This window comes from Pristiophorus japonicus, chromosome 13, assembly GCF_044704955.1.
Source record: "Pristiophorus japonicus isolate sPriJap1 chromosome 13, sPriJap1.hap1, whole genome shotgun sequence".
Lineage (NCBI taxonomy): Eukaryota > Metazoa > Chordata > Chondrichthyes > Pristiophoridae > Pristiophorus > Pristiophorus japonicus.
In genome coordinates this window covers 45,142,783-45,167,182 of record NC_091989.1, presented here as the reverse complement: position 1 = coordinate 45,167,182, position 24,400 = coordinate 45,142,783, and the positions used below count along the sequence as shown (strand labels likewise).

The following is a 24,400-nucleotide window of genomic DNA, read 5'->3' as shown; positions in this document are numbered from 1 at the left end:
GATAACCTCACATTTATCCACATTATACTTCATCTGCCATGCATTTGCCCACTCACCTAACCTATCCAAGTCGCTCTGCAGCCTCACAGCATCCTCCTCGCAGCTCACACTGCCACCCAACTTAGTGTCATCCGCAAATTTGGAGATACTACATTTAATCCCCTCGTCTAAATCATTAATGTACAGTGTAAACAGCTGGGGCCCCAGCACAGAACCTTGCGGTACCCCACTAGTCACTGCCTGCCATTCTGAAAAGTCCTCATTTACTCCTACTCTTTGCTTCCTGTCTGACAACCAGTTCTCAATCCATGTCAGCACACTACCCCCAATCCCATGTGCTTTAACTTTGCACATTAATCTCTTGTGTGGGACCTTGTCGAAAGCCTTCTGAAAGTCCAAATATACCACACCAACTGGTTCTCCCTTGTCCACTCTACTGGAAACATCCTCAAAAAATTCCAGAAGATTTGTCAAGCATGATTTCCCTTTCACAAATCCATGCTGACTTGGACCTATCATATTACCTCTTTCCAAATGCACTGCTATGACATCCTTAATAATTGATTCCATCATTTTACCCACTACCGATGTCAGGCTGACCGGTCTATAATTCCTTGTTTTCTCTCTCCTTCCTTTTTTAAAAAGTGGGGTTACATTGGCTACCCTCCACTCCATAGGAACTGATCCAGAGTCAATGGAATGTTGGAAAATGACTGTCAATGCATCCACTATTTCCAAGGCCACCTCCTTAAGTACTCTGGGATGCAGTCCATCAGGCCCTGGGGATTTATCGGCCTTCAATCCCATCAATTTCCCCAACACAATTTCCCGACTAATAAGGATTTCCCTCAGTTCCTCCTCCTTACTCGACCCTCCGACCCCTTTTATATCCGGAAGGTTGTTTGTGTCCTCCTCAGTGAATACCGAACCAAAGTACATGTTCAATTGGTCCGCCATTTCTTTGTTCCCCATTATGACTTCCCCTGATTCTGACTGCAGGGGACCTACGTTTGTCTTTACTAACCTTTTTCTCTTTACATATCTATAGAAACTTTTGCAATCCGTCTTAATGTTCCCTGCAAGCTTCTTCTCATACTCCATTTTCCCTGCCCTAATCAAACCCTTTGTCCTCCTCTGCTGAGTTCTAAATTTCTCCCAGTCCCCGGGTTCGCTGCTATTTCTGGCCAATTTGTATGCCACTTCCTTGGCTTTAATGCTATCCCTGATTTCCCTTGATAGCCACGGTTGAGCCACCTTCTCTTTTTTATTTTTACACCAGACAGGAATGTACAATTGTTGTAGTTCATCCATGCGGTCTCTAAATGTCTGCCATTGCCCATCCACAGTCAACCCCTTCAGTATCATTCGCCAATCTATCCTAGCTAATTCACGCCTCATACCTTCAAAGTTATCCTTCTTTAAGTTCTGGACCATGGTCTCTGGATTAACTGTTTCATTCTCCATCCTAATGCAGAATTCCACCATATTATGGTCACTCTTCCCCAAGGGGCCTTGCACAACGAGATTGCTAATTAATCCTCTCTCATTACACAACACCCAGTCTAAGATGGCCTCCCCCCTAGTTGGTTCCTCGACATATTGGTCTAAAAAACCATCCCTTATGCACTCCAGGAAATCCTCCTCCACCGTATTGCTTCCAGTTTGGTTAACCCAATCTATGTGCATATTAAAGTCACCCATTATAACTGCTGCACCTTTATTGCACGCACCCCTAATTTCATGTTTGATGCCCTCCCCAACATCACTACTACTGTTTGGAGGTCTGTACACAATTCCCACTAACGTTTTTTGCCCTTTGGTATTCTGCAGCTCTACCCATATAGATTCCACATCATCCAAGCTAATGTCCTTCCGAACTATTGCCTTAATTTGCTCCTTAACCAGCAATGCTACCCCACCTACTTTTCCTTTTATTCTATCTTTCCTGAATGTTGAATACCCCTGGATGTTGAGTTCCCAGCCCTGATCATCCTGGAGCCACGTCTCCGTAATCCCAATCACATCATATTTGTTAACATCTATTTGCACAGTTAATTCATCCACCTTATTGTGGATACTCCTTGCATTAAGACACAAAGCCTTCAGGCTTGTTATTTTAACACCCTTTGTCCTTTTAGAATTTTGCTGTACAGTGGCCCTTTTTGTTCTTTGCCTTGGGTTTCTCTGCCCTCCACTTTTCCTCATCTCCTTTCTGTCTTTTGCTTTTGCCTCCTTTTTGTTTCCCTCTGTCTCCCTGCATTGGTTCCCATCCCCCTGACATATTAGTTTAAATCCTCCCCAACATCACCTCCCTCCCAAAGTCTTATTGGGATCACTGGTTAAGTCTCTCTGGTGGTTTACGCTCCCTTATAGAGCGCTTGAGTTGGTGTTCCAGTTGTTGGGCGCTGGGCTGAGTGTCTGCTATTTGCGGTGCCTCAGGCCTGTCCGGACTGCCCAGTGACTGGGCTCTCCTCCATTTGGTTCTGGTGTTCGGTCACCTGTGGTGGAGTAAACTCTACGTCGTGCTCTTCCTCTGCTTCTTCTATGGGGTTGCTGAACCTCTTTTTAGTTTGATCCACGTGTTTGCGGCAGATTTGTCCATTGGTAAGTTTAACTACCCAAACCCTATTCCCCTCTTTGGCAATCACAGTGCCTGCAAGCCATTTGGGCCCTGCAGCATAATTAAGGACAAAAACAGGGTCATTGACATCAATACATTGCACCCTCGCATTCCTGTCATGGTAGTCACATTGTGACTGACGCCTGTTTTCAACAATTTCTTTCTTGGTAGGGTGTATAAGGGATAACCTGGGTTTTGAACATCCTTTTCATTAGCAGCTCTGCATGTGGAACCCCTGTGAGCGAGTGAGGTCAGGATCTATTGGCTAACAGGAGGCATGATAAACGGCTTTGTAGGGAACCCCCTTGGATTCTGAGCATCCTCTGTTTGATTATCTGCACTGCTCGTTCCGCCTGGCTGTTTGAGGCCGGCTTGAACGGTGCCGTTCTAACATGGTTGATTCCATTTCCTGCCATGAAGTCCTGGAATTCAGTGCTTGTGAAGCATGGGGCATTGTTGCTGACCAAGACATCCGGTCGACCATGGGCGGCGAACATTGCCCGTAGACTTTCTACCGTGGCAGATGATGTGCTTGAATTTAAAATGGCACACTCAATCCATTTGGAGTAGGCATCTACTACAACCAAAATCATTTTTCCCATGAAAGGACCTGCGTAGTCCATATGGATGCGTGACCATGGCTTGGCGGGCCAGGACCAGGGACTAAGGGGGGCTTCCCTGGGTGGTTTGTCCAGCTGAGCACACGTGTTGCACCTGCGAACACAAAGTTCCAGGTCTGCATCTATCCCTGGCCACCAAACGTGTGACCTGGCAATTGCCTTCATCATGACAATGCCCGGGTGCTCATTGTGAAGTTCTCTGATAGACACCTCTCTGCCCTTCTGGGGCATGACTACTCGGTTTCCCCACAGTAGGCAAGCAGCCTGAATCGAGAGTTCATCCTTGCGCCTATGAAACGGTTTAAACTCCTCAGGGCATGCCCCGTATGTGGCTGCCCTGTCCCCATTCAGGACACATTTCTTAACTAATGACAATACGGGTCTTTATTTGTCTAGACTTTAATCTGAGGGGCTGTCACAGGTGAGCCTTCGCTTTCGAAAGCTTCAACAGCCATGACCATCTCAGCATCATGCTCAGCTGCCCCCTCAGTGGTGGCTAGTGGTAGCTTGCTGAGTGCATTGGCACAGTTTTCAGTGTCTGGTCTGTGCCGAATTGTGTAGTCATAGGCGGCTAACTTAAGTGCCCACCTCTGTATGTGGGCCGATGCATTCGCATTTATGGCCTTGTTGTCAGCCAAAAGGGACGTTAGGGGTTTGTGATCTGTCTCCAGCTCAAGTTTCCTGCCAAACAGGTACTGGTGCATTTTTTTTTTTACTGCATATACACATTCAAGCGCTTCCTTTTCTACCATCCTGTAGCCCCTACTGCCCGGGACAGACTTCTGGAGGCATAAACTACCGGCTGTAACTGACCATTGGCATTCACATGCTGCAACACACACTCGACCACATAGGACGATGCATCACACGTTAAAACTAGTTTCTTACACGGGTCATATAACGTTAACAGTTTGTTGGAGCATAACAAATTGCGTGCTCTATCAAAAGCTCTTTCCTGGCTGTCCCCCCAGATCCAATCACGACCTTTGCGTAGGAGCACGTGTAGCGGCTCTAACAGCGTGCTCAATTTGGGAAGAAAGTTGCCAAAATAGTTCAGGAGCCCCAAGAACACACGCAGCTCCGTCGTGTTACGGGGTCTGGATGCTCTCTGGATCGCTTCCATTTTGGACGCAGTGGGTCTGATCCTGTCTGCTGCTACCCTCCTCCCCAGGAATTCTACCTCTGGAGCTAAGAAGATGAACTTCATCTTTTTCAGTCTCAGCCCTACCCGGTCCAGTCTGCGTAGCACCTACTCCAGGTTGTGGAGGTGTTCTTCAGTATCGTGACCCGTGATGAGGATGTCGTCTTGAAAAACCACCGTCCTTGAAATCGACTTGAGGAGGCTTTCCATATTTCGCTGAAAGATCGTGGCAGCTGAATGAATCCCGAACGGACATCTGTTATACTCAAACAACCCCTTGTGTGTCGTGATGGTGGTCAGCTTCTTCAACTCACTCGCCAGCTCCTGGGTCATGTAAGCTGAGGTCAGGTCCAATTTTGAAAAAAGTTTGCCACCGGATAGCGTCGCAAAGAGTTCCTCCGCTCTCGGCAGCGGGTACTGGTCTTGAAGTGACACCCGATTGATGGTGGCCTTGTAATCGCCACATATCCTGACCGACCCATCCGCCTTGAGCACCGGCACGATCGGGCTCGCCCAGTCACTGAATTCGACTGGCGGGATGATGCCTTCCCTCAGCAGGTGGTCTAATTTGCATTCTATCTTTTCCCGCATCACGTACGGCACCGCTCTGGCCTTGTGGTGTACTGGCCTGGCGTCCGGGTTTATGTGAATCACCACCTTGGTCCTCATGAAAGTGCCGATGCCGGGTTGAAATAATGAGTCAAATTTGTCCAGGACCTGTGAGCATGATACTCGCTCCACAGAAGAAATTGCATTGACATAACCCCATTTCCAGTTCATGACAGCAAGCCAACTCCTCCCCGGTAGTGTGGGACCGTCCCCCGGGACAATCCAGAGTGGCAACCTGTTCTCCGAATCTTTGTGGGTCACGACTACCATGGCGCTGCCGAGCACCGGAATGATCTCCTTTGTATATGTCTGTAGCAGTGCGTCAATCGGCAATAATTTTGGCCTCCTGGCCTCGGACACCCACAACCTTTCAAACTGTTTGATACTCATCAGGGACTGACTGGCCCCCGTGTCTAGCTCCATTAATACTGGGATGCCATTGAGCAGCACTTTCATAATTATCTATGGCGTCTTGGTATATGAACTGTATATGTGCTCCACATGAACTCGCTGAAGTTCAGCTTCCAGCGATTTCCCCCAGTATTCATTTGGCCTCGTAGGGCTTACATCGGGCCCATCCTCCTCGTACATCAACCTGGCTGCAGGCTTCCTGCACATACGCGCCAAGTGACCGCTGACATTGCAGTTTCTGAAGGTATATTACTGATACCTGCAAGCTCTGGCTGGGTGTTTGCCTCCGCACCTCCAGCATGAGCTGGAGGCCCCGTTGTTGGAAACGAAAGGTCCATTCCCAGGCGACCGTCTCTGACTGTTTCTGTAACTGTCCTTAAGCGCACCATTAACAGGTGTTGATGGCCTCATTACTGGCCGCATTGTCCATTGCGATGGCATGAATCGCTGTTCAGCTAGCCATTGTCTCTGCTGAATTCCCCCTTTGGGTTCGACTGCATGCTGGGGCATGTCCGATTGCCCTTGTCTGCCTAGAGAATTGTGTGCCGCATTAACAATGTTGACTCCCTGGTCGTTTGCCGCATTTGAGCCAAGATTTTTGCCATAAATCATTCTGGTCTCTTCCTCCCCTGAGATACTTGTCTGGGCTATCATAGCCATCGCTCCCAAGGTCAAGTCTTTGGTCTCAATCACTTTCCTGAAAACCCCAGCGTGCCCGATGCCCTCAATAAAAAAAGTCTCGCAGCATCTCCGCTCTGCATGCATCTGGGAACTTACATAGGCTCGCCAGTCGCCTGAGATCTGCCACGAAGTCTGGAACGCTTTGCCCTTCTCGTTGCCGGTGCGTGTAAAACCGGTGTCTCGCCTTGTGCATGCTGCTCGCCAGTTTAAGGTGTTCCCCGATCAACTTACTGAGCTCTTCGAACGTCTTGTCCGCCGGCTTCTCTGGTGCTCGAAGGTCCTTCACCAGGGATTACGTTCTGGATCCACAAACCGTCAGGAGATGAGCCCTGCGTTTGTCGGCTGAATCCTGTCCCAACCATTCCTTAGTGACAAAATTTTGCTGTAGTCTCTCAATAAAGTCGTCCCACTCATCACCAACACAGTACCTCTCTTCTGTGCTGCTAGTGACCATGCTCGCGTATTTTAAATCCCAGTTTCTCGTCACCAATAATATGTCCTTACTATACAGTGTAAATGCACACGAGGCCCATACTTGAGAAAAGATCACTCTATCGCCAGTTACTTTTAAGACCAAGACCTCAAGAGGCAGACGGTGGGTGGAGCTTCCCCTTTTATACCTGAAAGTCCAGGTTAGGAGTATCTCCCACAAGTTCGCCCCCTGTGGTCAGTGTTCTCAAGGTCAGCTTATACATGGGTTACAATGACAGTTGAATACATGACGATATGTTACGTAAGGGCAGATCACAGTGGGCACTGACATGTTGTAGCTTTAGTGTAGTCAATAGATGATTCCAACATTTCCCATTCAATGGTGGTTAGTTGAGAGTATTTTCAAGCGGTATCAGCCCTGTGACTTGTGTTGGCAAAATAGCTACCTAGAATAGAAAAAAAGATGTTATTAACTGAAACCACTATTTAAACATACAACAATTTGGTGCAGCCCCTTTATAATGTACATTGTCATACTATTTTCAGTAGTTAAATGCACATTGTTGTCAGATGCATTTGCAGTTGTTAATCAGTCAGTAGGATTATCATACATCTGCAACACTTAATGCATTGTACATCCACACTGGTAGCTGCTGCCATGCATAAAACTTGCCTAAACTGAATGACAGTACTATAAATAGATGTTAATATTGTAAAATACTAAGGGTTTTGCATCTGATGTGTCCAATATTTATATATATTGCAAACCAAATCAAATTACACGAAAAAAGTTAACGGATCAAAAAACAGTTATTTCACTAGATCTCAAATAATTCCATTCACCAAAAAAGGGACCACATATTTCCCTTTTTTTTGAAAGCCCTTTCAGTTGCCATATTGGTTTCTCAACCACTAAAAATAAAACTGATAACAAACATGTAAAAAGTACAAAACTCTGAAAAAAAATCACAGAATTTACTCATCCCGAGCATAACTAGAGTCCATCAGTATAAGATAGTCACCAACAAATCCAATAGGGAATTCAGAATAAATGCTTTCACCCAAAAAGTGGTGAGAATGGGGAACTTGTTACCACAGGGAGTGGTTGAAGCGAATAGTATAGATGTATTTTAGGGGAGGCTAGATAAGCATATGAGGGAGAAGAGAATAAAGGGTTATGCTGATAGATTTAGATGAGGAAAGACGGGAGGAGGCTCGAGTGGAGCATAAACGCCGACATGGACTGGTTGAGCTGAATGGCCTCTTTCTGTGCTGTATATCCTATGTAATCCTATGTCTTCTAGTACTTCAAGAAACAATATCTCACATAGTGCTGCCCCTCTCCGAGGCCTTGGGCTTGCCTTTTGCTCTGTTCCATAATATGGATCTTTAAGCTGGGCTTCAGGTTCTGATAATTTTGAAGCCGCTGTGTTTACATGGCCTTAATGCCTCTCAGTCTCTGGCTTTCGTTCCGCACATGGATCAGCGCACACACACAACCCTTTGGAGCTCTGCACATGTGCTCTGTTCCTGGGTGTATATTTTATCTTTTATTTTCCTAGTCACTGTATCTGCTGCTTGTGTGCCCGCAACTGCTTATCCTCCCCAGTGTGACTGTAGTTGCCGACTGTACTTTGCCAACATGGCCATAGCCGCTATTTCAGCTCTTTGACTGGCCATACCATGCTCTGTACTGCTAACGTGTCTGCATTCAATAGCTTTGGTATGCCTGCCATCCCACTCCAAATACTCCCAAACCACGTTTTTACAGACCATGGAATGCAGTTCCCTTGAGCACTCTCAAATTCCAGCCCTATCAAATATTCCCAAAACTTCCTCCAAAAAAAAGGATCCTGTTCAGAATGTTCCCAGATCTTTCCGAACCAAGTAGTTCAAGATCACATTTCCTCCCCCCGCCCCCCCAAAACAAGGTCGTATGTTCCCACTCCCCAAACTTACAATAATCCCAAGCTCCAGACCTCGGGTTGTTTAGACCCTTTCCCCTGCTTGCCCTTTATGGCTCCAGCCTCTCACCTACTTCCTCGCAGCTAAATTGAGAGATACATAGATCAGATAGGAGACACAGCGGGGAGACTTACAGGAAGAGTGAGTAAAAGTGTCATATAAATACAGAGATTGATAACACAATGAGCAAAATATTTGAGAGCCATACAGAGTGAGAAAACAAGAATAGAAGACAAACAAAAAGACAAAGAGAGTGACAGAGCCTTTGCAATACACTGCCCAATGAAGGCGGACAGAGTGGGAAATTGAAGTGAGTATTGGATAGGTGAGAGAGTAGGCAATTGAGGGGTCTTAGCTTCTGGGGGCAGCCAGGTGGACTGCAGACTCTATCCTGGTCTTTTACTTCCTTATGCTCCAGAAAGAATTAAAAAGTGTGAAAGAACAAGACAAACAGCTGCAGGTAGAGCAATTTTATTTTTATTTTTCTCTAAGAACACAACAGGAGATTAACTGATATATTATAAAATGTAAGCTACTGTTGCATGACTTCAAGGCAGTAACATAATCCTGGAGTTCAGTTAATGATTATCCATGTCCTCAGAATCACCCTGTACAGTTTATCTCATTCACTCAACCTCAGTGAGATTACTTAAATGACGTACCTGCTGGATTTAAGAGATCATTTGCATCACATTTTATTTTATCCAAAAACTGAAGATCCTCCCCCCCCCCCCAAGTTACTTCCTGTGGTCCTTTGATCATTTTGATAGCCTGATCATTAAGTTTCCGAAACTACCAACAAATTGCATATTCAACATAGCTGATGTTCACATCTCTGCGGTGACAATGGCAAGCCATGCTTAGACTGTCCATGGGAAGTTGCTGACAGTAAACCAATTGGGCTAATGTTCAACTGCCAGCAGCTGTTTTCTAGCCTGAAAAGTAGATGACCAGCAGAGGAAAATGTGGTGGGCACCTTGGACCGACCACCCATTGCCCGTCTGACTCCATTTTCAGGCAGATCTTTATAAGGGTGCCCAGCACCCCCGCCCAAAACAGGCTGTTTCAATGTTACTTTACTCCAATGTACAAATGTTTTGAATCCCTCTACTTCATTACAATGCAGCCTATTAAACAATTCAGTAAAAACTGGCTGCAATAAAGGTGCAGCAGTTATAATGGGTGACTTTAATATGCACATAGATTGGGCTAACCAAACTGGAAGCAATACGGTGGAGGAGGATTTCCTGGAGTGCATAAGGGATGGTTTTTTAGACCAATATGTCGAGGAACCAACTAGGGGGGAGGCCATCTTAGACTGGGTGTTATGTAATGAGAGAGGATTAATTAGCAATCTCGTTGTGCGAGGCCCCTTGGGGAAGAGTGACCATAATATGGTGGAATTCTGCATTGGAATGGAGAATGAAACAGTTAATTCAGAGACCATGGTCCAGAACTTAAAGAAGGGTAACTTTGAAGGTATGAGGCGTGAATTGGCTGGGATGGATTGGCGAATGATACTTAAGGGGTTGACTGTGGATGGGCAATGGCAGACATTTAGAGACCGCATGGATGAACTACAACAATTGTACATTCCTGTCTGGCATAAAAATAAAAAAGGGAAGGTGGCTCAACCGTGGCTATCAAGGGAAATCAGGGATAGTATTAAAGCCAAGGAAGTGGCATACAAATTGGCCAGAAATAGCAGCGAACCTGGGGACTGGGAGAAATTTAGAACTCAGCAGAGGAGGACAAAGGGTTTGATTAGGGCAGGGAAAATGGAGTATGAGAAGAAGCTTGCAGGGAACATTAAGACGGATTGCAAAAGTTTCTATAGATATGTAAAGAGAAAAAGGTTAGTATAGACAAACGTAGGTCCCCTGCAGTCAGAATCAGGGGCAGTCATAAGGGAACAAAGAAATGGCGGACCAATTGAACAAGTACTTTGGTTCGGTATTCACGAAGGAGGACACGAACAACCTTCCGGTTATAAAAGGGGTCGGGGGGTCTAGTAAGGAGGAGGAACTGAGGGAAATCCTTATTAGCCGGGAAATTGTGTTGGGGAAATTGATGGGATTGAAGGCCGATAAATCCCCAGGGCCTGATGGACTGCATCCCAGAGTACTTAAGGAGGTGGCCTTGGAAATAGTGGATCCGTTGACAGTCATTTTCCAACATTCCATTGACTCTGGATCAGTTCCTATGGAGTGGAGGGTAGCCAATGTAACCCCACTTTTTAAAAAAGGAGGGAGAGAGAAAACAGGGAATTATAGACCGGTCAGCCTGACATCGGTAGTGGGTAAAATGATGGAATCAATTATTAAGGAGGTCATAGCAGTGCATTTGGAAAGAGGTGACATGATAGGTCCAAGTCAGCATGGATTTGTGAAAGGGAAATCATGCTTGACAAATCTTCTGGAATTTTTTGAGGATGTTTCCAGTAGAGTGGATAAGGGAGAACCAGTTGATGTGGTATATTTGGACTTTCAGAAGGCGTTCGACAAGGTCTCACACAAGAGATTGATGTGCAAAGTTAGAGCACATGGGATTGGGGGTAGTGTACTGACATGGATTGAGAACTGGTTGTCAGACAGGAAGCAAAGAGTAGGAGTAAATGGGTACTTTTCAGAATGGCAGGCAGTGACTAGTGGGGTACTGCAAGGTTCTGTGCTGGGGCCCCAGCTGTTTACACTGTACATTAATGATTTAGATGAGGGGATTAAATGTAGTATCTCCAAATTTGCGGATGACACTAAGTTGGGTGGCAGTGTGAGCTGCGAGGAGGATGCTGTGAGGCTGCAGAGCGACTTGAATAGGTTAGGTGAGTGGGCAAATGCATGGCAGATGAAGTATAATGTGGATAAATATGAGGTTATCCACTTTGGTGGTAAAAACAGAGAGACACACTATTATCTGAATGGTGACAGATTAGGAAAAGGGGAGGTGCAAAGAGACCTGGGTGTCGTGGTACATCAGTCATTGAAGGTTGGCATGCAGGTGCAGCAGGCGGTTAAGAAAGCAAATGGCATGTTGGCCTTCATAGCAAGGGGATTTGAGTACAGGGGCAGGGAGGTGTTGCTACAGTTGTACAGGGCATTGGTGAGGCCACACCTGGAGTATTGTGTACAGTTTTGGTCTCCTAACCTGAGGAAGGACATTCTTGCTATTGAGGGAGTGCAGCGAAGGTTCACCAGACTGATTCCCGGGATGGCGGGACTGACCTATCAAGAAAGACTGGATCAACTGGGCTTGTATTCACTGGAGTTCAGAAGAATGAGAGGGGACCTCATAGAAACATTTAAAATTCTGACGGGGTTAGACAGGTTAGATGCAGGAAGAATGTTCCCAATGTTGGGGAAGTCCAGAACCAGAGGTCACAGTCTAAGGATAAGGGGAAAGCCATTTAGGACCGAGATGCAGAGGAACTTCTTCACCCAGAGAGTGGTGAACCTGTGGAATTCTCTACCACAGAAAGTTGTTGAGGCCAATTCACTAAATATATTCAAAAAGGAGTTAGATGAGGTCCTTACTACTAGGGGGATCAAGGGGTATGGCGAGAAAGCAGGAATGGGGTACTGAAGTTGAATGTTCAGCCATGAACTCATTGAATGGCGGTGCAGGCTAGAAGGGCCGAATGGCCTACTCCTGCACCTATTTTCTATGTTTCTATGTTTCTATGTTTCTAAATATGACTTTAAAACATCATTGATTCCATGAAGAGTAAAATTAAAAATAGCTTACAACCTTTATTTCAATTATCAGAAAGTTACCTTTCACTGTCAGCCACGGCTTAGTGGTAGCACTCTCGCCTCTGGATTCAAGTTCAAGACTTTAGCACATAACCTCGGCTGACACTTCAGTGTTGTGGGAGTGCTGCACTGTTGGGGGGTGGGGGGTGCTGTCTTTTGGACGAGACATTAAACCGAGTCTCTGCCTTTTCAAATGGCCATAAAAGATCCCATGACTCTATTCGAAAAAGAGCAGGTCTCCTGGACAATGGCCTGGATTTTGCAGTCAGCAGCGAATGACCACAGATTTTCTATGGGTGGGTTTTTGTACTGTGACTTGCAGTAATTAGTGAGTCAAAACAGGGCGGCGCCCTCTACAGGGGATCTGGGACCTGTGTAAACAGGGAAAGCAGCAGTGTGTCCCATTATCCAATCAGATTGAAGAATCCTTATTGAGGAATTGTAAGTTAGAATATTTAATTCAATGTCAAATCATGTACAGAAAGAAAAATAAAGAGAGGGAGGGAAAGATGGGATTATGAGAGAAATAAAAGAGACAAAGGAAACGGTTTTAAAAAGTTTATTTTAATTTTTTAAATCTTCGACAATAATTAAAATCTGAAGGAATGAGACTCCACTCTTATAAAAGTAAATTTTCAGTGCCAGAGAGGTTGATTTGCAGTAATAAAGTCTTACCACACTGTTTAAAAATTCACTTACACTTGAATGGACACGTTCTAACTTTTTCTGGCGTGTTTAGTGGGTATCTAGTGGGTAAGTACCCTGCAACTTCACGCCCTTCATGTATTTGAATGCTGAGTCTCTCTGGAGGAGCAGAGCATCTCAGACAGCAACTTTCTGATTTCCGCGATTAACCGCGCATTTGCGGGTGCCAGAAGTTGCTGCCTGAGTTACTCCTTAATAATGGTGAGCGCTGATAGCCTCACCGATATTCTTACCGGAAAATCCAGGCCGTTATTTATCCCTTAACCAACATCACTAAAACAGATTTCTGATCATTATTTCATTGCTGTTTGTGGGAGCTTGCTGTGCGGACTTTGGCTGCCGTGTTTCCTACATTTCAACAGTGACCACACTTCAAAAGTTCTTCATTGGCTGTAAAGTGCTTTTGGACATCCTGAAGTCATGAAAGGCGTTATATAAATGTGAATTCTTTCTTTCCTTTCTTCACTGACTGATTCAGAATTTGGTGCTTTGCTGTGAAGCCACCTGGTTTTAACGGGAGTAATGCAGTAAACATGGAGCAGTAAATGATTACTAACCACTGAAAACACTTACTATCTATCTCAGTCACTGCTGGCATGAACAGGTGGGATGAGTTTTTGCTGCTCAGCCCAGTTCTGCAGAACAAAGTCTACATTCTGAGAGTGTCAGCTGCACTCAGATCTCAAGAGACTTCAAAGTGCACAGCAGTCTGTTCAGTTACAAACTGCTGACAGAGCATTTGTTACTACCTGTATTGTTAACAATTTGACAGAATTCAGCAATTTTCTTTTAAACTCTTCACCTTTTACCAGGACCCTGTTACTAAGGAGGAAGATATATTTCTGTCTGTCTGCTCTTAGCAAGTGTTTTTCAGGTTGGCAAACTACATCCAATGAAGGAATTCGGAGCGCAAATACACGCATTAGGAGCAGGCCTATTTTTCCCAGAGGTGGACAGTAATGGAAGTATAGGTGCAATAGCTGACAAAGGAATGATAAACTGGCACCGAGATATAGGCCCAGCTTTTGCTCTCAGCGACGAAGGAACAGTTTTCGCTTTTCACCTCACATACAGTTGCCCAGAGACTTTTCAGCTTGTTAGCGGGGATTCCTGCTAATCCGCCATCTGTTTCAGTGCAGCACCCTCTACAGGGTATCTATGACATCTGTGAGCAAGGAAAGCAACAGTGAGGCTCTTCAGCCAATCAGATTGAAGAATTTGCACTGAGCCACACAGAGTCTCAACCAGGAAATTAAAAACCGGAAGTATGAATTAGATTTAAATCATGTGCAGAGAGCAAAATAAAGATTGGGAAATACAAATGGGATTATGGGAGAGAGATAAAAGAGACAAACAGAAAAAGTCAAACAAAAACATTTTTATTTTAATTTAAAAAAAAATCTGCAACATTAATTTTCTTCTGAGGGTATGAGACTCCATATTTATAAAATAAATTTTTCCGGGCCAGAGAGGTTGTTCAGCAGCAATTATCATTTATGCCATTAAAAATTCACTCTTAAATGTATCAGACCCAACTTTTTTAGTCGTTTGTAGTATGGAATAGTGGTTAAGTACCACAAGTTCACGCCATTACATTGATTTAAATGCCGGGTCTATCGGCCAGGACTTTTAACAACGCAACCTGTGGAGGAGCAGGATATGTCTGACAGAAACTTCTGGATTTCCGCATTTAACTGTGCAAGCGAGGATGCCAGAAGTTGCTATCAGATTTACCCTGTAATAATGGCTAGCGCTGATAGCCTCACTGTTATTAGTACAGCAAAATGCAGACCAAAGTGATTCTGACAATTCTCTGTTTAGGCTCAATGTAATTGTGCAAAGCTTTGCAGAGTTTAACCATTTCTGTTGAGTGGGAGGTGGGGTGAGGGAAAAAGCCCCCCTTCAGAAGAACATATTCACATAAGAATTAGGAGCAGGAGTAGGCCATTTGGCCCCTCGAGCCTGCTCCGCCATGATTGATCTTCTAACGCAACTCCATTTTCCTGCATTATCCCCATATCCCTTGATTCCCTTAATATCCAAAAATCTATTGATCTCTGTCTTGAATATACTCAAAGACTGAGCCTCCACAGCCCTCTGGGATAGAGAATTCCAAAGATTCAGCACCTTCTGGGTGAAGAAGTTTCTCCTCATCTCAGTCTGAAATGGCCGACCCCTTATTCTGAGACTGTGATCCCTGGTTCTAGACTGCCCAGCCAGAGGAAACATCCTCCCTGCATCTAACTTGTCAAGCCCTGTAAGAATTTTGTATTTTTCAATGAGATCACCACTCATTCTTCTAAACTCTGGAGAATTTAGGCCTAGTCTACTCAATCTTTCCTCATAGAACAGTCCACTATCCCAGGAATCTGTCTGGTGAACCTTCATTGTACTCCCTCTATGGCAAGTATATCCTTCCTTAGGTAAAGAGACCAAAACTGTACACAATACTCTAAGTGCTGTCTCATCAGGGCCCTATTAAATTGCAGGGCCCTATATTTAAAGAGATTGGTGTGCAAAGTCAAAGCGCATGGTATGGGGGGTAATGTACTGACGTGGATAGAGAACTGGTTGGCAGACAGGAAGAAGAGAGTCGGGATAAACGGGTCCTTTTCAGAATGGCAGGCACTGACTAGTGGAGTGCTGCAGGGCTCAGTGCTGGGACCCCAGCTCTTTACAATATACATTAACGATTTGGATGAAGGAATTGAGTATAATATCTCCAAGTTTGCAGATGACACTAAACTGGGTGGTGGTGTGAGCTGTGAGGGGAAAGCTAAGAGGCTGCAGGGTGACTTGGACAGGTTAGGTGAGTGGGCAAATGCATGGCAGATGCAGTATAATGTGGATAAATGTGAGGTTATCCATTTTGGGGGCAAAAACACAAAGGCAGAATATTATCTGAATGGCGGCAGATTAGGAAAAAGGGAGGTACAACGAGACCTGGGTGTCATGGTTCATCAGTCATTGAAAATCTGGCATGCAGGTACGACAGGGGTAAAGAAGGCAAATTGTATGTTCGCCTTCATAGCTAGGGGATTTGAGTATAGGAGCAGGGAGGTCTTACTGCAGTTGTACAGGGCCTTAGTGAGGCCTCACCTGGAATATTGTGTTCAGATTTGGTCTCCTAACCTGAGGAAGGACGTTCTTGCTATTGAGGGAGTGCAGCGAAGGTTCACCAGACTGATTCCCGGGATGGCTGGACTGTCATATGAGGAGAGACTGGATCAACTGTGCCTTTATTCACTGGAGTTTAGAAGGATGAGAGGGGATCTCATAGAAACATATAAAATTCTGACGGGACTGGACAGGTTAGATGCGGGAAGAATGTTCCCGATGTTGGGGAAGTCCAGAACCAGGGGACATAGTCTTAGGATAAGGGGTAGGCCATTTAGGACTGAGATGAGGAGAAACTTCTTCACTCAGAGAGTTGTTAACCTGTGGAGTTCCCTGCCGCAGAGAGTTGTTGATGCCAGTTCATTGGATATATTCAAGATAGAGTTAGATATGGCCCTTACGGCTCAGGGGAATCAAGGGGTATGGAGAGAAAGCAGGAAAGGGATACTGAGGGAATGATCAACCATGATCTTATTGAATGGCGGTGCAGGCTCGAAGGGCCAAATGGCCTAATCCTGCACCTATTTTCTATGTTTCTATGTTTCAGCAAGACGTCTTTACTCTTATACTCAAATCCTCTTGTAATAAAGGCCAACATACCATTTGCTTTCTTAATTGTTTACTGTACCTGCATATTAACTTTCAGTGATTCGTGTACAAGGACACCTAAGTCCCTCTGAACATTTCCCACTCTTTCACCGTTTAAAAAATACTCTGCTTTTCTATTTTTCCAACCAAAGTGGATAACTTCACATTTCTCCATATTATGTTCTATTTGCCATGTTCTTGCCCACTCACTTAGCCTGTCTATAGCCCCTTGATGTCTCTTTGCATCCTCCTTACAATGAAGTGGTTCAAGGCCCAACCAATTTTCAAGTTCAGGCCTCATTCCCAATCTGTTGGTGAGTTCCTGCATGTACTTGGGGGTTGAAAGTCCAGCGGCTCCACTGTGGAGCCCAGCTGATCCAGGTAAGTTTAAGGGGGGAAAGAGAAACCTGGGGTCAAGTTCCAGAGGGTCACTGCATTGAGGGGGTAGACTTCTATGGGACCAGAAGGAATATTAATGCTCCTCATGACCCACTAAAACTCATTTGCAAACCTTTTTAATTCCCTTTTTCTGAGTGGCCTGCAGTTTTCCATTTAAGTAGTGCCGGTTGGGCTGCTCAAGGAACATAACCAATGGGCAAATTCTGCATGCACACATTCCACCCATTAGCACTTCAAAATACATCAGGGTCCTATTGATATTATTGAACCATGATTTGTATGGGCGAACGAGGCTCCCACTTGTTTAAACCAAACCCAAGCCTGTCCTCACCCAATCTCAACACGTGTTTTCCAGCAAGAGTCAGTGAATAACGATCAGGAATCAGATCAATGGCTGAATTTTCCCTTCTCTAGCTTAGAGGAACTGAGGCCAATTTTGCAGCAACCCTATCACCACCTTGACTGAAGTCAGGCCACTCAGTCCAGACCATGAAATTTGGGACTTTCCTTTATGCACAATATTGGAAATCTATTGAATGATTTCATGCTTTCGTTTTAAGTGGTTCCTGATGGTACGTCTCTTGAGCTCTGCTTTTAACCGAGCGGGAACGGGCTGCTTCAGGTCAGATGCCCGTCTTACACCCGCCCGACTTTACGCACCATGTAAGATCAGAAGGGGGAAAAATAAGCTCCATGAAATCGGAAAGCATTGGTAGGTCGCTTCTCAGCTTTTTGTAGTATCTGCTCTTATCAGTTTAATATCTGATACGTCCCCTATCTGGAGACCAATGCTCACCGGCTTTTAAATAGGACAAAAACGCTTGCGCGATGTTTTGAATGGGCTGCACACCCAAAAACAATTACAGGGAACATTGCTGCAGATCATATATCAAAATTATTTTCGGAAAGGTGCGGGGATAGGGGTGTCGATTTGCATATTCTTTAAAGGGGATTATTAGTGTGGGTACTTATATGTAAAACACTTATTTTTTTAACCCAGCCCTTTTGAGCTTCAAATTAGAATTCTGTAGGGATGGATAGAATAATTGATGCAGGTTAGATTTTGTTAAGAAATGAACATGACAAAGCTCCATGTGGCTCATAGTCATGCCCCATGGGAATCTAAATGCTGCATGTCACTGAAATGCCTAGGCATTGGAATTGCTTGCCTGAAATGATGGACAACTCCGCAGTGAAGCCTCAACAGGGGTGAATAACAAAATGGCTGGTCTTCATTTTAAATGATGTCAGACATTTTCCTTTATTTAAACTTTATTTATAAAAAAACCCCACAGTATTTGAGAGAGGAATGACGGCACATTAAGATCACGTAAAATGACACACAACTTCTTAAAGAGGATATGCTCCACTCTCATTCCAAATATGAAGTAAGTGTGAGGTACTACAATTTTTATTTTGGTATATTAACAATAAATGTGGCAGAATGTGGCAATCCATATTTCAGTGACTGAGGATCTTTACCTGATTCTGCAAATGCAGCCACTCAAGCCGCTTGTATGGATGTTTAACACTTAATAAATAATGGATTGGCATCTGTGCTGCCTTTCCAGCTTGAGGATGTGCTGATGATTGAAGGATGAGAACAAAGGTTAAGTTCGTTATTTATCAACGCTATCTTTATTCACCATCCCTCCGAAAGGCACTGCTCACAGCTCACACCCCACTGCAGGCATCTAGACTCATGCAGCAGTGCCTGGTCTCCAGTCGTCTTGGACCCCCTTGCCACTGGGCCAAGACCTCGCTCTGCTAAACCGGTGTGCAACGGCCACCCCATGTTAAAAGAACTCATGCACAAGCATCGTCCAGCCCCTTTATTTAGTACAATAGTGAGTATGTATTCCATTGTTGCTTAAATGAATAAAAACATTGCTGTGACAGCACAGTCATCTCAATAAAACTCAACTGCTCTGTATCAGAAATTAAGACAAGCCTTCAAACAGACGTGTAACCAAGAGGATTAAAATTGCTTTAGCAGAGAGAAGTCTTGGCCCAGTGGCAAGGGGGTTCCAAGACGACTGGAGACCAGGCTAAGGTACTATGGTGGCTTTACAAAAAATAGTCACCGTAAGTTTCTTTTAAGTTTTTAAAATATTCTGACGCCTGCTGGCTTCCTAATTGTAGTTACCCCTGTTGTGGAAAAATATTTCCGAGACTGTATAATATATATAAAGAGAGGTTTATTAAATCGGAGACAAAGCTTTGGGAGAAGTGTTAAAGACCCCTGTCTTTGAACCATCTTCTCAAATTGGTATCTGCAGTGAAGTTCTTTTATCTTACAAATTACGTCACTTTACAACACATGCTTTAGCACTACAAAGCTTTGACTATCGAAGGCTAAGCTTTTGATATAACCCATCCTGCATTGTGACAGGGCAGTATAAACAAGTGCAGGCTTTTGACACCGGTATAAACAAACATACCCAGTACTTAACTTTCCAGTGTTCATTATCTCACTTCCCTATCTCCATTAACTCAAGGCCAGCATGCTTTAAAGTCTTAACTGTTTAAAGCATAATGCATCAGTATTGTCCCTTACAAAATTCATTTAAAGGGGAAAATAAAACAAATGTTTGGTCCCGTATACTAGTCCAGTATATGTCCAAAAATCCGCTCCAACAATATTCCCCCTTTTGGTCCTGGAGGATGTTTACAAAATCCAGATGACCACAATGATAGTAGCATATATTCGTCCTTTGGGGTATGTTACTTCCCTGATGTTCCGTATGTCCACCTTGCCTGTAGCTCTAGGCTACCCTTCAAAGATAGTGGTCGGTGTCATCGTCGTCTGTTTCTTCATCCTTGGCGTCTTCAGGTATTTCCATCAGGTGTGCTTCTTTTTCTTCGGCGATTACACTGGCTACTGACATCAGTCGAGCCATCATAACTTTACAGCAGATATCAAAACACCCGATAATCAGACAGCAAGTAATTATTATTACAACCAGAATAATTACTCCATGCATAAGATAGGACCCCCAGGATCCCCCTAACAGCCAGTCAAATCAGCCAGATCCTGTTGTCGTGGATAACTTCTTTACCTCCCTTCTTATGTGATCAGCGAGGTTGGTTATGTTTTCTGAATTATCGGGAATGTAAGTGCAACATTCAGCTCCAATTAAGGCACATTGTGCATATGGCTACCATTTCAGCCGTTATGCCCTCTATTGCTTCTGCAGTTAACCTCTCTAGGTTACGTAATTCATCCATGGTGCGTCCTATCCCGAATGGGAGCATCATGACTCCAAATAGCCTCTCTACCGGGGTAAGATCTCGTCTTAGTCGACCTGGTGTCTGTACTTCTGCTAAAGTACGTACCCGTCTGACAAAAGGGACCACATATCCCAAATAACAGGACTCCCTCCAGTTCTGAGGCAACCAGGGGTAGGCCTTATGCCCACACACAAAATAAGTGCCATTGTATGCTGTTAGATTCGATCCCAATCGCTCTCTCAGTCCCCGTCGCCACCTAATCTTAGGGTCCTAGTCCTGGCTACTTGTCTGATTTTTCAAACCCTCTATTTCAAAGAACTCCTGGTTTGTTGTTTTGCTGGCTATTATGTTCCATCTGGTGAGGTTAAAGTATTGTGTACAATTGCTATATCCTGCTACAAAACTTGTTTCCTCACCAGTCAGGTCTCTAGTGAAACAAATGTCAGCGGTGGGCCTTCCAACTCCTGAGGTGTTGGTCAAAACCAGGAACGGGGGTCGTACCGACCTATTGTATTCTGGCTGGTACCATCCGTCAATGCATCCAAAAGGTAACCCCCCGATCTCCACGTTTCTTTATCCCCACTCTGGTTCCAAGTATCATTTACTTCCCCTGTACCGTTTTGTCGCATTACCCACTCTGCTACTTCCGAAATGTTAAGGGAGATTGACCTCAAAGGGATGCCTCCTTTGCTATGTATGGGGATGTGCGAACATACCCAGCAACTAGAAAAGTTCTCATTTTGCGCATAAACATAAGACATATACAAAAAGATATTCACATGTAACTCTCATTTCGGTCTAGCTAGCAGGCCGGACCTAACACGAACTATGATAATCGCACCGATCGCAATATATAGTTTCACCTTATTACTCTATAATTAACAAATAGTCAAAGGCAAAATGGCCATATGGCTTGCTTGAAGAATCTCTCGCTGTCAATCTGTAAATAGACAAACAACAACAACTAATATGTGTGCTAAACGGCTGGTTCAAAAACCTTAAGCTGGGTCCGATGCTTCCATTGCCCTTTAACATCGATGCAGGCACGAGTGTCCCTGCTGATTATAACCTCATATGGTCCTATCCATTTTTGAGGCAAACCGCAGTTTTCCCGGGAGGACCCTTACCATAACGCGACTTCCCGCCAATGGGACTTCAGGGAGCTTTGTAAGCTCTGCTTCTGTGTCTCTTTCTTCCTGATTGTCACTAACTAATTTATGCATCCCTTTTAATTGAGTACTTAGTTCCAAAACATACCGTTTTATTTTGTCTTTTAATGGGCCTACATCGGCCCCCCCTGTTATGATGTTCTCTGGTAATTGCATCGCCCTTCCTGTCATTAGTTCATAAGGAGTTAATCCGGTTGTCCGGTTTGTCGTGGCTCTTAACTTCATCAATACTTCTGTCCACGTTTTTCCTGACGTTTGCATGGCCTTTGCCAGGGCGTTCTTAAGGGTACGGTTCATGCGCTCTACCATTCCAGAACTCTGCGGGTGGTAGGGGATGTGGAATTTTTGTTTTATGCCCATCAGCTGGCATATTGTTTTTACAATTTTTCCGGTGAAGTGGGTGCCTTGGTCGGAATTTATTTGAAGAGGCACTCCCCATCGGGGAATCACCTGCTCGGTCAATATCCTTGCCACTGTTGAGGCAGTGCAATCACGTGTGGGGAAAGCTTCCACCCACTGGGTAAATTGATCTATAATCACTAGGCAGTATCTTTTTCCATGGGATGGGGGCAAAGGACCTGTGAAATCAATTTGTACGTGTTCCCATGGCCCCCGTGGACGGGGCTGGTGTCCCATTTTAATTTTAATGGGCCTGCCTGGATTATATTGTGCGCACGTAACGCATCGATGGCAATATTTGGCAATATCTCTCCCCATCCCTTTCCACCACCAATCTCTCCCAAGACTCCCGGTCATGGCCTCTCATCCTGAATGAGACAGGCCATGATGCAACTCCAATAAGGTATTCTGTATGCATTCAGGCGCCATTACCTTGTCGTTTCGTCTCCAAACGTCATCCTTCCCTTGCGTTGCGCCCTGCTTTGTCCACATACCTATTTCTTCCTCAGAAGTGTCCTGGTGTAGTTTCTCAATACTTATCTGTTCGACTCGGGCCCCAGCGGCACTGACTTAATTTTAATAATTTAAAATCATTATCAATGGAGAGTGTTTTTTACCTCTTCAAATTCTTTGTTTTCAATTAAACCAATATCTTTTTCACAGCTGATATCAACTGGTATTTAGTAAGTTATGTCTTTATCCATCGCAAACACCCCGTCTCCCCCATGCTGTCATATAATCGTGTACTACCCCGAATGCATATCTACTGTCCGTATAGATATTAACAATCTTATTTTCCGATAGTTCCAGTGCCCGGGTAAGGGCTACCAGTTCTGCCACTTGAGCTGACGACCCCCCATTAATTCGCCCTGATCCAACTGTCTCTAGATCCTGGTTAACTACGGCCCATCCGGTACGAGGTAGTCCCTCTACGTATTTTCGTGAGCCGTCCACAAACAAGGTTTGTTCTGCGGTTTGAAGGGGGGCGTCTTTTATTCTATCCTCTTCCATATCCTCACATACCTCTTCGCAAAAGTGGGGTTCCCCTTCACCCATCATACCTTCTGCGGGGTTGTTTCCTATATCCCTAATTATGGTTACCGCTTTGTTGGGTGTTAAGAGGACTGCTTCCCACTTTGCCCGTCTCATATTAGATACGGTTCTCAGTTTTCCTGTGTTTAACATTTCTACCAATGTGTGTTTAGTGTGGAGAATGATGTTTCCAGTCATCACCACAGGCTCGCTTAATTTTTACCGCCCAAGCTGCGCAATCTAGCGCGGCTATACATCTGGATAACCCAGTCACCACCGGGCTTTCGGTGGTAAAGTAATAGGCTATAGGTGCCCTTTTATCAGGGATAAAGTTCTGGCTGTAATTTCTACAACCACTGTTCTAGCTTCAGGTCTTATAGGGTATTATGGCAAGTCCCCCTTTTCTGCCCTCCTCCTGTTCCCGTGGCAGAGACCTTTTCCTGCTTTATCTTTTTCTTTTCCAAACTGCTAAAGCTTACTGTTTTAGCCTTTTTCAAAAGTCCCTTTTACACCTTCACAGATAGCTCACCACTCGCCCAGGAGTTTGACCTGATCCCTGAAGTATTTCTAAATTTAAAACTCTTTTTTTTACTGAGCTAGAAGCTTTCGTGTCAAGGTTTTACACAAAGGAAAATTGGAGCGTTTTAAAAAGCATTCTTTATCTCATTCCTAGACTAAATTTATGTCTTTCAACCCAACTGCATGTTTTTTTTCGACAAGTAAGTGAGCGTGTCAAATTCTTTTTTTTTTTACTACCGGGATGATGCATTTTTATCTTTTACTCAACAAACCTATCCTTTGTGCATTTCCTAGCTCCGTAACTTATCATCCGAATATATCCACACCTTCGTTTCTAACTTAAAATGTAATACCATAAGGTTCACAGTTTCTTAAACTTCCCACATACAGGACAACACTACGAAGGGTTAAAAAAACATTTCACTCTGTTTGGAAAGAGTAGGTGGAGCTAAAACAGGCAGGCAACTCCACACCTTCCCAAACAGGCTTTCATTCATTCCACAGTCAAAATCACTCGAGTACACTCTTCATTCAAAATAGACACTCACAAAAGTCTCTCTTCATTCAACAAAGCTTATGTCTGGATCCATATGTCACTTAAGATAGTCACTATCAGCTTTTTTTATGGCATTACGTAATTACGCAAGTTACAATTAATGATAGGAATTAATTAATGACCCGGGCAGCCCGCGTTTTGCATTCCCTTCCTTACCTTCCATGTTCGCCAATCTCGGACGTTTCCCTTTGTTTCTGTAATACTCACGGCCACGACTACTCTGCGGAGACCCTTTGTCTTCGCAACAAAGCTAGCGTGTTTCCTTACCACTGGAGTTTTCGGCTCTAGGTTGGATCGATCAGTTCCCTTCCGTACCGACCTTATTTACTAAAGGGACAACTCAAACTGGTTAGTCAGCCTCTTCCCGCTATCTGTTTACTCGTATCTTATACACTATCCCATCGTGCCCGTACACCTCTCTTTTCAGTCTCTAACACCAGATTCCAGATACTGTCTT

General features: G+C 44.5%; 1 protein-coding gene and 1 pseudogene across 2 annotated transcripts in view; both read left to right on the top strand.

The window, feature by feature from the left end:
- tafa5a (TAFA chemokine like family member 5a) overlaps window positions 1–24,400 on the top strand; it is a 530,684-nt gene that overhangs the window by 449,929 nt on the left and 56,355 nt on the right. The window lies entirely within an intron of this gene.
- On the top strand, window positions 17,771–17,823 carry LOC139279195 (U2 spliceosomal RNA; annotated as a pseudogene).